Source organism: Elgaria multicarinata, chromosome 1, assembly GCF_023053635.1.
Source record: "Elgaria multicarinata webbii isolate HBS135686 ecotype San Diego chromosome 1, rElgMul1.1.pri, whole genome shotgun sequence".
NCBI lineage: Eukaryota > Metazoa > Chordata > Lepidosauria > Squamata > Anguidae > Elgaria > Elgaria multicarinata.
In genome coordinates, this window is record NC_086171.1 from 209,151,276 (window position 1) to 209,163,885 (window position 12,610).

Genomic DNA, 12,610 nt, shown 5'->3' on the forward strand with positions numbered 1-12,610 from the left:
TTCCTCCACCACCACTCCTCCTCCTCCTCCTCCTCCTCCTCCTCCTCCTTCAGTCTCCCTACTCTCCTGGGTAACCTCCTCTTCCTTCTGAAGGTGGTAGCGGTAGCACCAGGCCTTTTTCCTCCCTTGTTCCTCATTGTGAAGGGTCTCCAACCCTATGCTCTCCTCTGAGGAGTCTTCAAACGGATGTGGTGCTCCAGAGAGCTGTGCCAGCCCCTCTTGCTGCAGCAGGAAACCAGCAGACATGGCGTTCTGGAGCTCTGGGTAGGACACACAGAATCTATTGCCCTTTGGGATGTTCCACCTGAGGTGGCGGATTCGCCCCACCTCATGGAAAGGCTGACTAGCCCTAGCCATCCTCCTCCTCTGGGGGCCGTTGATTTGGGCTCACTGGAGGCCTTCATCATTGCATGGATTTATTTCTCGTGACACCTGAACACCATGTAGAAAGGGGTTGTTAAGGGGACTGCTGTGACCCAGCAAACTCTCCGTAACATCAACTGCCCTTCCTTTGCTCAGGAACAAATGTATTTTCCATCTTGCATCCATCTTCTGGCTTCTCATAAGAGTTGGTCCAAGAAGCTCTCATGCTGAGCCAGTTCAGTGACACATAATAGTGTCTGTTGACTAGGGTGACCATATGAAAAGGAGGACAGGGCTCCTGTATCTTTAACTGTAATGTAGAAAAGGGAATTTCAGCAGGTGTCAATTGAAGAGGGTGAAATTCTCTCTTCATCAACACAGTTAAAGCTGCAGAAGCCCTGCCCTCTTTTGTATCTGGCCACTCTACTATAGCTAGAGTAGCTTTAACTGTTGTGATGAAGAGGGAATTTCACCCACTTCAATTGACACCTGCTGCAATTCCCTTTTCTACATTACTGTTAAAGATGCAGGAGCCCTGTCCTCCTTTTCATATGGTCACCCTACTGTTGACACACGGTCTCTGCAGGTTTGGATACAGCATGACAAAAGAGCAGCAGTGACAGCAAAAGATCCCTAAAGACAAGAGTACTTTCCCCTCTCCAGATGTGTTTTTTTTTCAGGTGAGATGTTAAAATCTTAAATGAGAATGTCAATACTTGCAAATAATAATAATAATAATAATAATAATAATAATAATAATAATAATAATAATAATAATAATAATTCTGTAAGATTAGATTGTAAGCCTATGCGGCAGGGTCTTGCTATTTACTGTTTTACTCTGTACAGCACCATGTACATTGATGGTGCTATATAAATAAATAAATAATAATAATAATAATAATAATAATAATAATAATAATAAAAGACAACATGACTTGGCAATGCCCATCACGTCCATCTAAAAACCCCACCATGAGCGAGAAAGTGATGATGATGATGATGATGATGATGATGATGATAATAATAATAATAATAGTAGTAGTAATAATAATAAATCTGTAAAAGACAACATGACTTGGCAATGCCCATCATGTCCATCTAAAAACCCCACCATGAGCGAGAAAGTGATGATGATGATGATGATGATGATGATAATAATAATAATAATAATAATAATAATACACACTGAACTATAAACAGACTCAGTTGCACCAAACTCACAAAACACCGCATGCTCCATCCCAACTCATGCATTCAAAGAATAACAATCAGCAGGAAAGGAGGAGGAAGAAGTCTGCTGGATATCACCACAATCCATGCTACACAGATAAAATCTCTCAGAGAACTCTTCCACACTAAAAACACCCCCATCCATAAAGCCATAGTAAAAGCAGATAAAAACTACACCAACGTAGCACTACAAAACAAAGACCAAACACGACCACTCTCATTCACAGAGAAAAAAGAAAAATGGGCACAAAAAGCACTCCACGGGAAACACTACAACATAATACAGAACCCACAAATAAACAAAGAACAATCATATGAATGGCTCAGGAAAGGTGAACTATTTCCAGAAACAGAAGGATTCCTAATAGCTATACAGGATCAAGCTATAGGAACCAAGAACTACTAAAATTACAACATAACAGATAACAATGTAACAACAGACCTATGCAGGGTGACCATATGAAAAGGAGGACAGGACTCCAGTATCTTTAACAGTTGTATAGAAAAAGGAATTTCATAGAATCATAGAATCATAGAATAGCAGAGTTGGAAGGGGCCTACAAGGCCATCGAGTCCAACCCCCTGCTCATTGCAGGAATCCACCCTACAGCATCCCTGACAGATGGTTTCCAGCTGCCTCTTGAAGGCCTCTAGTGTGGGAGAGCCCACAACCTCACCAGGCAACTGATTCCACCGTTGCACTGCTCTAACAGTCAGGAAGTTTTTCCTGATGTCCAGCTGGAATCTGGCTTCCTTTAACTTGAGCCCGTTATTCTGTGTCCTGCACTCTGGGAGGATCGAGAAGAGATCCTGGCCCTCCTCTGTGTGACAACCTTTCAAGTATTTGAAGAGTGCTATCATGTCTCCCCTCAATCTTCTCTTCTCCAGGCTAAACATGCCCAGTTCTTTCAGTCTCTCTTCATAGGGCTTTGTTTCTAGACCTCTGATCATCCTGGTTGCCCTCTTCTGAACGTGCTCCAGCTTGTCTGCATCCTTCTTGAATTGTGGAGCCCAGAACCAGACACAATACTCTAGATGAGGCCTAACCAGGGCCGAATAGAGAGGAACCAGTACCTCACGTGATTTGGAAGCTATACTTCTATTAATGCAGCCCAAAATAGCATTTGCCTTTCTTTCAGCCATATTGCACTGTTGGCTCATATTCAGCTTGCAATCTACAACAATTCCAAGATCTTTCTCGTTTGTAGTATTGCTGAGCCAAGTGTCCCTCATCTTGTAACTGTGCCTTTGGTTTCTATTTCCTAAATGTAGAACTTGGCATTTATCCCTATTAAATTTCATTCTGTTGTTTTCAGCCCAGCACTCCAGCCTATCAAGATCACTTTGAAGTTTGTTTCTGTCTTCCAGGGTATTAGCTATCCCACCCAATTTGGTGTCATCTGCAAATTTGATCAGCGTTCCCTGCACCTCCTCGTCCAAATCATTAATAAAAATGTTGAAGAGCACTGGGCCCAGGACTGAGCCCTGCGGCACCCCACTCGTTGTCTCTCCCCAGTTTGAGAAGGTTCCATTGATAAGTACTCTTTGAGTCCGATTCTGTAGCCGACTATGAATCCACCTAATAGTTGTTCCATCTAGCCCACTTTTAGCTAGTTTGTTAATCAGAATGTCATGTGGTACTTTGTCAAAAGCTTTGCTGAAGTCAAGATATATGACGTCTACAGCATTCCCACAGTCCACAAGGGAGGTTATCCTATCAAAAAATGAGATCAAATTAGTCTGACAGGATTTGTTCCTGACAAATCCATGTTGGCTTCTAGTAATCACTGCATTGATTTCAAGGTGTTTACAGATTGACTTCTTTATAATCTGCTCCAGAATTTTCCCAGGGATGGATGTCAGACTGACTGGTCTGTAGTTCCCAGGTTCCTCCTTTTTGCCCTTTTTGAAGATAGGGACAACGTTAGCCCTCCTCCAGTCATCCGGCACCTCCCCCGTCTTCCATGATTTTGCAAAGATAATAGACAAAGGTTCTGAGAGTTCTTCCGCTAGCTCTAGGGGTGTGCACGGACCCCCCACTCCGCTTCACTTGCAGATCCGCCATTTTCCGGATCGGGCCGCTCCGCCCCGCCCCCGCTCCGCCCACTTCCGCTCCGCTCCGCTCGGAGCTCCGGATCCGGATCGGAGCTCCGTTTCCCCCCCCCCCATAGGCTTGCATTGAAAGCTAAAATATTATACAACTTTTTTTCTAGGGGTGTGATCCGCTCCGATTAGGAGCGTAGAAGCAGTAGCGGATTGGCCTGCTCCGCCTTACCCAGTGGCGGAGTAGGAGCGGACCGCGGACCCCTAGAAGCAAGGCGAAGAGAAGCGACCATTTTTCGGAGCTCCTAGTTCAGGCGGAGCGCTCCGGTCGCCATCTTGAAAACATTTCGCCATAGGATTGCATTGCGGCAAATAATCGCGGATAACTACGTTCTTTTTGAAGCTATCGTTCTGGAAATTCTTGTGCTCAGAGAGTCGTGGATGGGGGTCATTTTGAGACCACTCTCACCTCTCTGCGTCGTGCGGGTCGCGTGCTATATTTTTTTGAAAATCGGGTCAATGATGGGATTGCTTTGAAACTTGGCGTGCATGTGTATACCCCCATGAGGTGTCATGGTGCCAAACGTGAGGTTTCTAACTTGAACAGAAAAAAAGTTGTATAATTTTTTAGCTTTCAATGCAAGCCTATGGGGGGGGGGGGAACGGAGCTCCGATCCGGATCCGGAGCTCCGAGTGGAGCGGAGCGGAAGTGGGTGGAGCGGGGGCGGGGCGGAGCAGCCCGATCTGGAAAATGGCGGATCTGCAAGTGAAGCGGAGCGGGGGGGTCCGTGCACACCCCTATTTTTTTCTGTTAAAGTTAGAAACCTCACGTTTGGCACCATGACACCTCATGGGGGTATACACATGCACGCCAAGTTTCAAAGCAATCCCATCATCCCCTGATTTTTGGGGAATTTTTGAAAATCGGGCACCCCATTCACACCCCTTTCCATAGTTCCATCAATTTGCACGTTAGAAACCTCAAACACGCCACCATGAAAGCTTATCCAGGGATACATACGCACGCCGAGACTCAAGGCAGTCCCATCATCCCCTGATTTTTGGGGAATTTATGAAAATCCAACACCCCTTTCCATAGCTCCGTCAATTTTGCACGTTAAAAAAAAAACTCAAACTCACCACCATGACAGCTTATCCAGGGATACATACACACGCCAAGACTCAAGGCAGTCCCATCATCCCCTGTTTTTTGGCGGGGCTTAAACCTGCAAAATTTGGAACTTCCAAAACTCCAAGTGAGCGCAGGAAGGACTTCTCCCCTGAGTCAAAGCCACACACACACAACATCCCTGCGAGGTGGGCAGGGGAGGAGGGAGGGAAGGCAGGCAGGCAGGCATGCAGCTGGCATTTCTGGGGGCATAAGGAAGTGAGCCAAGGATAAGCCAGTAATGCATATAAAATGGAATAAATCAATAAATAAACAAAGGAGGGGTGGAATTAAAAGCAGCAGTGTTGCTCAATAAACAGCAAGAAGAATTTTTTTAAAAAGGCTATATCTGTCTTTTACCAGCAATAGGGGGACGTACCCGGGGGAGGGGGAAGCAGCTGCCAGTTCAACTCAAGACAGCCACCAACAGCTCTGAGATTAAGAAGTAAACGCTCACTTCAACTCATAACAGGCATCGTTCCACCACTAAGAAGTAAACGCTCACTTCGACTCATAATAGGCATTGCTCCACCGTTTTACTCTCTTTGGAAGGCTCTAATGGCCTTCCAGTGCAGGAGAGAGTGGGGGCACGTCCACGATGCGATGCCCTAGGGGAGCTCATCCCCTTGCACCACATCTTTTCAGTTGTTCCCCAAAGTTAGGGTGGGTAGCAGTGCTGTGTTTCTATCTCTTATTCTTGGCTTAGTATATGATTTCAGGTTGTGTTTGTGCATTTGGTGGGGCTACTGTTTTAAAAAAAACACTGGGAAAAGTCCGTTCAGATGAAGAAAGAGAAGTTTCCCAGAATCCCAAGTTACCCATTTTGCCTATGCCCTCCTCTAACTTTGGGATCATGTGATCATGACCGGGAGCTGACTCTGCCCCTCAGCCCTTTGAAAAAGGTATTTTTCCCGCCGATTTTTAAAAAACTTCTAGCGCGCGACCCGCACGACGCAGAAAGTTGAGAGTAGTCTCAAAATGACCCCCATCCACGACTCTCTGTGCACAAGAATTTTCAGAACGATAGCTTAAAAACCAACCCAGTTATCCCCGATTCTTTTCCGCAATGCAATCCTATGGGCGAAAAGCCGAAAACGCCGTTTGAGCCGCGGGGTTGACCCGATTTTCAAAAAAATATAGCACGCGACCCGCATGACGCAGAGAGGTGAGAGTGGTCTCAAAATGACCCCCATCCACGACTCTCTGAGCACAAGAATTTCCAGAACGATAGCTTCAAAAAGAACGTAGTTATCCGCGATTATTTGCCGCAATGCAATCCTATGGCGAAATGTTTTCAAGATGGCGACCGGAGCGCTCCGCCTGAACTAGGAGCTCTGAAAAATGGTCGCTTCTCTTCGCCTTGCTTCTAGGGGTCCGCGGTCCGCTCCTACTCCGCCACTGGGTAAGGCGGAGCAGGCCAATCCGCTACTGCTTCTACGCTCCTAATCAGAGCGGATCACACCCCTAGCTAGCTCCTTCATTACTCTAGGATGCAGTTCATCGGGCCCTGGAGATTTAAACTCATTCAAGGAAATTAGGTGTTCTTTGACCATTTGTTTATCAATCTCAAACTGCAATCCTGCCCCCTCAACTTCTGCTTCACTTTTTCCAGGGGGGTCATAGACCCGCTTTTGGGAGAAGACCGAGGCAAAGTAGGAATTGAGCACTTCGGCCTTTTCTTTGTCGTCTGTTATCAATTTGCCATCCTCATTAAGCAGTTGAACCACCATTTCTTTCCTCTGTCTTTTACTACTCACGTATCTGAAGCAAGCCTTTTTATTGCTTTTAGCATCCCTCGCTAATCTCAGCTCATTCACAGCTTTAGCCTTCCTGACGCCATTTCAGCACTTCTGCGCCACTTGTCTGTACTCTTCTTTTGTAGCCTGGCTTTCCTTCCACTTCCTATATGTATCCCTTTTTGTTTTCAGGTCATCTCTAAGCTTTTTGTGGAGCCACATTGGTTTCCTCTGTTGTCTTCTATCTTTTCTCCTTGTTGGAATTGTTTGTAACTGTGCCTTTAAAATTTCCTTTTTTAAATACTCCCACCCATCCTGCACTCCTTTTCTCATTAAGCTCCCTTGCCACGGGACCTTACTTATTATAGTTCTGAGTTTATTAAAATCAGCTTTCCTAAAATCCAGAGTACGTGTATGGCTACGCTCGACTTTTGTCTCCTTCATAATCAAGAATTCAAGTATGACATGGTCACTTTCCCCCAGAGTTCCCGTAACTGCCACTTTATCCACTAAGTCATCCCTATTGGTCAATAACAAGTCAAGGATTGCCGATCCTCTAGTTCCTTCCACCACTTTCTGTAGGAGAAAGTTATACATGTCAGGAATTTCTTGGAAGGGCCGCTTTTGGCAGTAATGGTCTCCCAACAGATATCAGGGTAATTGAAGACCCCCATCACTACTACATCACACTTCCTCAGTTTCCTCAATTTCAGAAGGTGTCATCTGTATGCACGCAGCACCTGCTGAAATTTCCTCTTCATCATAATAGTTTAAAGCTTCAGGAGCTATACTAGAATGACCAGATACAAAAGAGGGCAGGGCACCTGCAGCTTTCACTGTGGTGATGAAGAGGGAATTTCACCAGGTGCTGCATGCATACAAAATGACACCTGCTGAAATTCCCTTTTTTGTGCAACTGTTAAAGATACAGGAGCCCTGTCCTCCTTTCCATGTGGTCACCCTAGTGGTGACGAAGCAAGAAAGCGATCTTGGGGTTGTGGTGGACAGCTCAATGAAACACCAGTGTGGGTGCTGTTAAAAAGGCAGACCCCATGTTAGGCATAATTAGAAAAGAAATTGAGAATAAAACTTCCAGTATCACACTGCCTTTATTCAAACCTATGGTGCGAGAATACTTGGAATGCTGTGTACAGTTCTGGTCATCATATTTTTAAAAATATATTGTAGAGGTGGAAAAGATGCAGAAAAGGGCAAAATGATCAAGGGGCTGGAGCATCTCTCCATGAATGAAGGTCACAATTTATTTATTTATTTATTTATTACATTTTTATACCACCCAATAGCCGAAGCTCTCTGTTCCCAATAACTGAAACTGTATAGCTTGGAAAAAGGAGGCTAAGGAGAGACGTGATAGAGGTGTACAAAAATATCCATGGAGTGTAGAATGTGGATAGGGAGACATTTTTCTCCCTCTTTCAAAATAATAGACCCAATGGGGTCATCCCATGAAGGTGATTGGTGGGAGATTCAGGACAGATGAAAGGAAGGACTTCTTCACACAGCAAATAGGTAAATATGGAATTCACTACCATAAGATGTAGTGATGGCCATCAATTTGGATGGCTTTAAAAGGCGGTAGATAAATTCCTAGAGGAGAAGGCAATTCAGGGCTACTAGTCCTATGTGCTACTTCCAGGATCCAAGAAAGGAGCACTAGAGCAGTCAAGCATAAAAGGTAAGTGTTGTTGTTGTGTGTGTGTGTGTGTGTGTGTGTGTGTGTTTAAAAAACCTCCCGCTCCCTGCACTCCACTCCTGAGGAGCTCTGCGCCCGTGCACGGGTCCCGGCTGCTCGCGGTTACTCGCAAGGAGCCGGGACGAAACCACAACACCAGGCCACACATCCTGTGGTCTTGGGATCATCCCGAGACCACAGGAAAAAGCAGGCTAAAAGGGCCTGCTGATATCCCAGGACAAGGGAGGGATCTTCCCTCCCTGCCCCGAGGATCCCCTGTGCGTCATGTGGATGCACAGGGATGATCCCGGGGCGATCCCTGGGATATCAGCAGGTCTAACCTAGAAGAAAGAAAAAATCAGAGCTGTTGGGGAGCTGACTGAGAGGGCTGGACCAATGATAGTAAGATATTGCTTGGATAAGGAAGCTGAATAAAATAGGAACAGATTTATCCCTGATTGTTTTATTACCCTATTGCTGATATCGCTTGGGGTGTGTGTGTGTGTGTGTGTGTGTGTAGTGTAGTGTAGTGTCTGTGTGTGTATGTATGCATTCAACTTTTTCTTCAGTAAAATGTTTAAATTTGTTATTTTAGATTTTATCGCTTCTTTTTTATTATCCACCTCATGTCTAATAGCCAACCCCAACACCAGCTAAAAGAGATACTTGAGACCCAGAGAGTTTTCAGGCTGGTTTGCTGGACGTAGCCAGAGAAATAAAAATTTCCACCTGGCAGCAGCGCAAAAAGCCACAGAAAGCAAAGAGCAAAAGGGAGTGGAGCAACGTTATTTCGCATTTTCCCTTTCATACGTGGATCAGGGCACTGCTGATCCGTGACAGATACAAAATGGAAGGATTGCAAATCCTTTAGAACAGAGGTGGGCAGAAGATGGATCAGAGTGTTTTAGAAGACCACTGGATGGTTTGCAGTAAATTGAGAAGGCTTTCCCACTTCTAACTGTTCAGGGTGACCCTATGGAAAGGAGGACCGGGCTCCCATATCTTTAACAGTTGTACAGAAAAGGGAATTTCAGCAGGTGTCCATTGTATGCATGCAGCACTTGTTGAAATTCAACAGTGATGAAGATGAGCCCTTCCCTCTTTTGTATCTGGTCAAGAGTGCAAAGCTCCTGAAGTGGTGTGATGAAGAAGGAATACTACAAACGAGAAGGATCTTGGAATTGTTGTAGATTGCAAGCTGAATATGAGCCAACAATGCGATATGGCTGCAAGAAAGGCCAATGCTATTTTGGGCTGCATTAATAGAAGTATAGCTTCCAAATCACATGAGGTACTGGTTCCTCTCTATTCGGCGCTGGTTAGGCCTCATCTGGAGTATTGCGTCCAGTTCTGGGCTCCACAATTCAAGAAGGACGCAGACAAGCTGGAGCGTGTTCAGAGGAGGGCAACAAGGATGATCAGGGGTCTGGAAACAAAGCCCTATGAAGAGAGACTGAAAGAACTGGGCATAGAATCATAGAATAGCAGAGTTGGAAGGGGCCTACGAGGCAATCGAGTCCAACCCCCTGCTCAATGCAGGAATCCACCCTAAAGCATCCCCGACAGATGCTTCTCCAGCTGCCTCTTGAAGGCCTCTAGTGTGGGCTATAGTGAAGGCCTCTAGTTTAGCCCGGAGAAGAGAAGATGGAGGGGAGACATGATAGCACTCTTCAAAAACTTAAAAGGTTGTCACACAGAGGAAGGCCAAGATCTCTTCTCGATCCTCCCAGAGTGCAGGACACGGAATAACGGGCTCAAGTTAAAGGAAGCCAGATTCCAGCTGGACATCAGGAAAAACTTCCTGACTGTTAGAGCAATACAACAATGGAATCAGTTGCCTGGTGAGGTTGTGGGCTCTCCCACACTAGAGGCTTTCAAGAGGCAGCTGGACAACCATCTGTCAGGGATGCTTTAGGGTGGATTCCTGCATTGAGCAGGGGGTTGGACTCGATGACTTAGGAAACTCGATGACCCGTTCCAACTCTGCTATTCTATGATTCTGTGAATTTCACCTGGTGCTGCATGCATACAAATGACACCTGCTGAAATTCCCTTTTCTATACAACTGCTAAAGATACAGGAGCCCTGTCCTCCTTTTCATGTGGTCACCCTATAACTGTTTAGCACTAGCTACAACAACGGCTCCCTGCCCCTGTAAATTAGGCTGTTAGAATCCCTGATCTGTACAAAATCTTACAGGCGTAGATTTGTATCTGAATAAGCAAATCATCCCATTTGGCACAATTTACATACTTAGGTTTAATGAGCAAATTCTGAGAAAAGAGCAATCTTCTCAAAGGTATGATTTGGGCAGGATCTTATCTAGCTCAAAAGCTTTTTCTGTTTGTTTTAATTTTTTAAGGAAGAGTTAGTAACAATGAGATGCTTAAGACTCTGAGCCCTAATTATGCGGGACTGTAGCTCATATTAGCTATGAAATAATCTCTAGGGGTGTGCACGGACCCCCCGATCTGCTTCTCTTCCAGATCTGCAACTTCTGGATCGGGTCTGCTCCGCCTATAGTCCGCTCCGGTTCGCTGCGAAGCTCCGGATCCGGATTCAAGCTCCGCTTTTCCCCCCCCATAGGCTTGCATTGAGATCCAAAAAACCCTACAACTTTTTTTCTGTTAAAGTTAGAAACCTCAAATTGAGCACCATGACACCTCATGCACGTATACACATGCATGCCAAGACTCAAGCCAATCCAAGCCTCCCCTGATTTTGGGGGATTTTTTGAAAATCGGACACCCCATTTTCAGACATGGACTGTTCTCCGACATTTTGACAGATAAAAACTTGGAAGCAGGCACATCCACATTCATGGCAAGTTTCAAGCAGATTCCATCATCCCCTGATTTTTTGGGGGGGTTAACCTCCAACGCAGCACCCCTAACCCCAATTCAAACACCCCTTTCTATATCTCCGTCAATTTTCACGTTAGAAACCTCAAGTTAGACCCCATGACATCTCATGCGCATATACACATGCATGCCAAGACTCAAGCCAATCCAAGCCTCCCCTGATTTTTGGGGAATTTTTGAAAATTGGACACCCCAGTATCTCAGGGATTTAAAGCTGCAGACAGCTCAATGGGGCCATTTCAAAGGAAATTCCAACATGCCATGAATTGGGGAGTAGATAAACCTAAATATGAATCTTCAACCACACTTGAAAAATTTGTTTGGAACTTCAAAATGTCTAAGTGAGCGCAGGAAGGACTTATCCCCTGAGTCAAAGCAAGACACACACAAACCATCCCTGCGAGGCGGACAGGGGAGGAGGGAGGGAAGGCAGGCAGGCAGCAGACATTTCTGGGGGCACAAGGAAGTGCGGCAAGGATGGCTTGTTTCTTTCTAATCCAGCAGTAACACATTGCAAACCAACCCTGCGAGGCGGGCGCAAGGAGTGAGCAAAGGATGGCTTGTTTCTTTCTAAGCCAGCAGTAACACATTGCAAACCAACCCTGTGAGGCGGGCGCAAGGAGTGAGCAAAGGATGGCTTGTTTCTTTCTAAGCCAGCAGTAACGCATTGCAAACCAACCCTGTGAGGCGGGCGCAAGGAGTGAGCAAAGGATGGCTTGTTTCTTTCTAAGCCAGCAGTAACGCATTACAAACCATCTCTGCGAGGCGGTCACAGAGGAGGAGGACAGGCGGGCAGAGAGCCAGGCAGAGATATGCCATAGATCTAGTATGGGGGAGTCAGTCCCAGCAGATGCCCCACCACAGCAGCACCCCGGGGGGAAGGCAGGCAGGCAGCAGACATTTCTGGGGGCACAAGGGAGTGAGCCAAGGATAGTTTCAAAGCCAGTAATGCAAACCATCCCTGTGAGGCGGGAGCAGCACAGAGAGATGCCTTTTCTTTTGCATCCCATAACTAGGAGGCTAGGAGGATAAGAGTAAAGCTTTGTGATCCTTGCTTCAGAGTTGATTGACTGCACTGTGATCACAGCCATTATTAAACAACAACAACAACAACAATAGTAACGTTAATAATAACAGTACTAATTAATATTAATAGCAACAATAATAACAACAACAACAACAACAACAACAATAAGGAGTTGAACCACAATGAAAGCCTGCCTGACTTCACTGAAGAGGAAAAGCCAGGAGAGCTTGGGCTATGGGGTGTAAATATAAAATGGAATAAATAAATAAACAAAGGAGGGGTGGAATTAAAAGCAGCAGTGTTGCTGAATAAACAACAAGAAAATTTTTTTTAAAAAAGGCTATATCTGTCTTTTACCAGTAAGAGGAAAGTGGACGTGCCCATGGGGAGGGGGATATGCCAATTTTTTACTGGCCCTAAGTAAGTACCAGTCTTAAGAAGCTACCTGTCACTTCAACTCATGACAGGCATTAGCTTCAGTCTCTC